The sequence below is a fragment of the Gobio gobio genome (assembly GCF_949357685.1).
Source record: "Gobio gobio genome assembly, chromosome: 10".
NCBI lineage: Eukaryota > Metazoa > Chordata > Actinopteri > Cypriniformes > Gobionidae > Gobio > Gobio gobio.
In genome coordinates this window covers 3416700-3423076 of record NC_137116.1, presented here as the reverse complement: position 1 = coordinate 3423076, position 6377 = coordinate 3416700, and positions in this window count along the sequence as shown.

The following is a 6377-nucleotide window of genomic DNA, read 5'->3' as shown; positions in this document are numbered from 1 at the left end:
AAATAATACAAAAATGATTAAAATAAAAAATGAAAATAAATAAAATGAACTTACTAAATAATTAAATTGATTAAAATAAACAATGATTAAAATACATGAAATGTTTTGAATAAATTAATAAAAAAATAAGATCTAACGCAATAGGATTCAAATAAATAAACAAAGACAGTTAAAATAAACTAAAATAAAAATGATTTGAAAAATAAATACCATGCATACATAACAGTATCATAGTCATAGAAATAAAAAAAAATTAAAAAACATTACTGTAACATAACAGAACCTTAATATTTTACAAAACTTTTTATTTTTTTTACCATATAAATTGAGTCTTTATACATGAAAATGTATAGTTGTATTTTAGGATAGGGCCCCTCGCACCAGGTTGACCATATTTTGGATAAAACTACAGTACACATACAGTAATCAGCTTTTGCACAACTGTCAAGTCAACTTTATATAGCACTTTTTCTATACAGATTGTAACAACTGTAAATTTAGGATTATGAGACACACATGCTCACAGAACAGTGAATATGATTATACAGTTCAAGTGAAAGCACCAAATATCAATAACTTAACTGCAAGCAACTGGCTGTTCATCTCTCACCAAACACTGAATCAATGTGTCCAGCAGAGTGTTCTCTAGTTTCTGCAGGGTCAGTAAATCTTCCTGCTGAGAACATTCATTGAGCTCTGCCTCAACAACATCAAGCACCCGATAAAACTCATCTCTATAATGCTCTGTTGCCGTTTTTGGCGTTTGTGTGCTTGCTTCTACCCTAAAAAGCTTAGGTGGTTGTCTTAGTTCTGGGACTTTGATAGCCTCTACGTTTTTGAGAATTCACAATCACACTTGCTTGCGCAAAAGGACTTTGAAAGGCTTCTTCATTTCTTTTGTCTTTCAAAAACAGACTGAACACAAGAAACAGCAGCGATCATGCCAGAGAGAGTTTGTGTTTTTCTTGGAGAGAAATATTCCCAAACACTCCAAATCTCCAATCACAGCTCCTGCCAACACAAGAACCGGTAACGTTCCTGTTAAAAAAAAACCCTGCATATGCTGGTTAGGTATGTTTTGAAGCATGGCAGCTGGTTTGAGCTGGTTTAAGCTGGCCCTTAGCGGGTCTTGAGCTGGTCAAGTGCTGGTCCTAAGAAACTAGCTCCAGCTCAGGACCAGTTGAGGACAGGGGTCTTGCCTTTGAGAAACTGTTGGTGCAAGCCATTGGCGGTGGCTACAGGAGTAGGGGTGGGCGATATACCGGTAGACACGATTAACTTGTAGAAATTTGTCAACCGGAGATCGCCCCTTACCGCGGTTATGCTCATGTGACGTTTCTGTGCTGCACGGTCACGAAAGCTTATCGTTTGCATGCATTTTTTAAGCACTGGTTTAAAAACAGGTTTTAAACAGTTGAAACGCAATTAGTAGCGAAAGAGAACCAGAGATTGTCTTAATATAGAGAGATGAGAGGGTCTGTATCTCTTATAATGGGAGAATGCGTACCGGCCAACTAGGATCACGTGCGGCACCTCTCAGCCTATCGTGTAATGGCAGTGACATCAGTGCCCGTCATACAAAGTTTTATGACAGTCAGTTAAAGTTTATGTTAATCAGTTTCTTGTGGATTAGTATGGAAGCCCGTTTCCGCCACAGTTGAGTAAAAAAATATGATTCTTTAAGTCATAATAATGAGAAAGTTTCTCATTATTATGACTTAAAGAATCATATTTTTTTACTCAACTGTGACGGAAACGGGCTTCCATACACAGCAGAGTCATAAATCATTACAGCACAAGACTAACCTGGCAGCAATAGAAAGAATACTAAGAATGTATATATAAACAACATTAAACAACATACAATATAACACATTAATTAAATTATTAATTTTCTCTTTATTCATTATAAAATCAGCATCATGTGCACACATGCAGTTATAATAGTCATTACCATTCAAGTCGTATCATAAAACCTGAAAGCCAAAGAAAGAAAACATCTGTATTTTCTACGTTCTTTAGACAATATTACAATTGAATATGGTCTGTTTCATTTGTGTCTTTGTTCTATTGAAGTCTGTTTTCTTTGCACTTTCTGTTTCACTGTGTAATTGTCTTCAGTAAGCTTGAGAGTTTATTTTAGGCTTGTATTTAATGATATTGAAATTGGTGATAAGAATTATGAAATGTCAGTGGTATCAGAAATGTTGATATCACAACCTTATTTTATGCATATTGTTGTTTATTGTTGTCTGCTATTTTGTTGTTTTAGCTCAACTGGGTTCATGTAAGGAATGACACACATAATCCTATGTAGGGTTGACATTAATTTTATAAAAAATGTACTTATAAGTAAACTCATAAGTTGGCACCCCAAAACCCAGTCAATCCGCTACAATATATATATATTCGAATATATATATCATTATTGTGAAATAAAATAACTTTTTTAGTTTTAATAGTCAGGAAGAGTCATGGATCTTTCAACTTTTAGCTTTTTTATTTACACAGGTTAAAGGTGAAGAGGGGGGATCTGCATAGGAGGAGCTGTAGTTGTGGTTGTGCTTGTTGATCTACAAGTGCTTCAGTTTTGGATCGTTCATGTAGCAACTCTACTCAAGCAGCAACTCTTTTTCTCTTCGCTCCTTCTCCTTGATTCTTTTCTTCTCCTCCTTTTTCTTGGCCTTCTTCGCTGCCCAGGTGAACAGAACAAATGGCATTTTTCTTCTGCACTTTTTCTGGACGTTCATGTTGTGCTGGGTCTCATTCTTGGGACCGTCAGAAGAGGCTGCACAGAAGAGCTTCCTCATGGGCTCACCGATCTGAGAGGCATCATCCAAATGGCCTTGTGTGGCCTCGGAGTCTCCCATTTCACTGGGGTCACCTTCCTCTTCCTCAAATCTCTGGACCTCCACCACTTCGCTCGCCCACGCTTCCTCCTGCACCTCGCAGTCCTTCTTCAACCAAGCAACCATCTTTCTCGGTTTCATTTCAGCCTCCGGCATTTGGGGGCGTTCAGACTTGAGTAAGTCACTGGCCCGGATGGTCTTCCCTGTGTACTCCACATACTCATTCTCCTCATCCTCTATGTCCACCAGCATGAGTAGTCGAGGTGGCTCAAACGGGGAAGAAGTGAACAGCTTAGGCTTCCGGCTGGGAGGACGTTGCAGAGCAACTACTTCATCAGGTGCAGAAGTGGGGCTCGGAGTAACCGCCAATGGAAGCATCTGGGATGAAGAGCATTGGAGGGAAACAACTTCATCGGAACATGAAGGAACCGCCAACAGTTTGGGGGGATCCACTTGAAGCAGACAACATGGCAGGGATACATCGGCAGGTGCTAGACCTAACGTTACTTTCTGAGGATGCACAGGTGGTTGTGTCACTGGAGGCAGGGGTTTGAAGCGAGCGGCTGGTAGAGCGAGGTGTCCGGACACACTTGGAAGCATTGGTAGTTCTTCCTCTATTGGCTTTAAGAAGGAAGATCTGACTGTAGTATGTAGAGGTCTGACCATTACAAGAAGTGGCATTGGCTCTGTGATCTTCCACTCCTTCCGTTTTCCCACCTTCCTTTTCTTTTCTCCAGCTTCTCTAAGCTCACTTCCTCCCTCCATCAACTTTTCCATCTTCACCTCTCTTTCCTCCTCTCTCTCTCTCCAAGTGGGTACTTCTCAGGTATCTTGCGGCGTCTCTTCCTGCACTTCCTGTCATTGGCAGTGCAGTCGAAGGCCTCACACTCTGGAGGTTTCTCCACTGACGCTAATCTTTGCGCTGCACACTGCTGTGCTCTCTGAGGGGTCTCCCTTCTGCACAAGAAGTCAGCAAAACGCTCAAACAGTTGTCTAAATACACTGCTTAACAGTGCCATAATGGACACCGAATGCTGCAAATGAATTCAATACTTGTCGTCGATATCGGCAGAAAGTCTCAAAAGTCTTTCAATCTGTTCACTCCTAACACACCAACAGCAGACCAGAGTACAAACTGCAGTTTAGAGCTGCCAGAACGGAATCTCCTCACTATGATGTAACAGTAGTGAGCTCAACCCTGCTGAGGGAGAACTCTCAACCATCTGAGCAGAAGCAGCAAACACACACATTCACACTAGTGGCACCAAATGAAATACTAACTGTTTCCAAACAAATATCACAAACACTCCTCCCCTTCCCTGAATATTGAACTGATGTTGCGTCCCAATTCGCATACTTATAGGCTACACCCTAAAAGTACTCTTTTTTTGTGAAGAAAAAGGACATACTTTTGAGTGTGTAGCAGAAGAGTATGCAAGCTTTGGGAAATACTACTTTGTCATCTTTAACGGGCGCTCTGTCGCTTAGTTAGGTGCATGCTGTCACCATTTAAACTGGCCTGTCAATCATCCTCACAGTTAACCCTTAAAGGGGCAAGCATAAATAAATTTGATGGAAAAATGATTCATTGCTATTTTTGTATGTATCTAGACTAAAATGACACAGTTCATAAATTTTTTCCAAAATATGACCTTTATTTTCAAAGTTACAGTCTGTATCTCCCAGGATACATTGCCCATTTAGGGTTACATTGTAACATGTATTCTTTTTTTATTATAGTTCATATGAAAACTTTTAAAACATTGAATGAACAATTATTTAGCTAAATTTTTTCATGTTATCCATGCAACATTAGAAAAATTGGAAAAAACTGAACTTTTTCTCCCAAGATGCCTATGCAGGGTATACATTTGTGTCTGAGTGTGTGTGTGTGTGTGTGTGTGTGTGTGTGTGTGTGTGTGTGTGTGTGTGTGTGTGTGTGTGTGTGTGTGCGTGCGTGCGTGCGTGCGTGCGTGCGTGCGTGTGTGTGTGTGTGTGCGCGCGTGTGTGTGCGTGTGTATGTGTGTGTGTGCGCGCGTCTGTGTGCGCGTGCGCGTGTGTGTGTGTGTGCGTGTGTGTGTGTGTGTGTGTGTGTGTGTGTGAAATAAAGTATTGGGAAGGGGGGTTCCTTCCCTCTTCCCTCCACTCATTTACTAACATTTAGGCCTCAAAACATAAGAATATCTGTGAGTGATCAGCCCTGTTAAATACCCTTATGTGGGCAATGTATCCCCCAGGATACAGACATTCAATGGCTGATAATCAAAGTTGTGAGACGATTATTTTAAAAATATGCACAAGAACATGTAAAACTATCCTTAAAAAACTATTTTCTAAAACAAAATCACTCTAAAATATCATAATTGTGAAAATATAAAAACACTTACCTCATGGCCAGTGTCTTTTTCCACGTATGCTGCCATTTTGGATTTTGATACAAATGTTTGGAATGTTGGCATAAAGTCACATGACCCTGATTACATGACCCATCCTCCCATTAGTATTTCTCATCAACTGCAACCACATAATGCCCATCCTCCCATGGCCCTTCCCTCTACAGCCTGTTAAATGTCTGTATCCTCCAAGATACAGAAACTCTTTAAGGGTTAAAACCCTCCACATTCAATTTAATTTCCTATCAGATATGAGAGAAATAGTAGCACGTTTATCTGCCAGTCGTGGGTTTGTCATGGGGAGACTCTGCTCATGTGTTTTCAATTTAAATATAATGATGCATTTAAAAGTTAATGGTCAAACGTATCATTACAAAAGTTCACAATGCTGTTGAAGATTAAATATAATGGGGATAACAGTAACACTAAACAAATATCTTTGTCAGGTAGTGATAATTAATCACTTATCTAAACCTCTCTACTTAACTGTCGGACTTTCAAATCCGCCATGTTTGTTGTTTTTTAACACTTTTTTATCCATGTTTGTAGTTATAGCCTAATCAGTTCCTCGTCCATTGCGCAATGGGTTGTGGGCAATATTTGCTGTTAGAGTGTGCATCGATCCGCACTTCAAATTCTAACAAATTCTATTCTTCAGAAATAGTAGACCATCCAGGTATCTTTGGAATATTATATTTCAACACACTACGATTTGGGACGTACTAATTCTATTTTCGGATATTATTTAGGACGGATAGTATCCAAATTGGGACACACTGTGAGATAGTAGAAATAAATTGAGTTCCCGGGTTTTGGTTTCATATTTAAAAAGCCTAAAATTTGTTTTCAATCAATTAATATTTCTACATTAAAACTGTTATATTTAAAACATAAATCTTCTAATATAATGTCTGCACAGTATTGGGTAAGTTTCTCTTATAAAATATAATGAATTACTAGCTATTACATCTTCAACAGTGTTAGATTACCACTATTACGCTCTCTCTAAAAAGTATTAGCCTACATAAAAAAAAAGTTAAATCTACAATCGTTTTATATAGAATTGTTATATAGTCTACACAGTATTTAATGGCGTTACATCGGAAGTAGGCCTAACTGTAATTCAATTAAACAA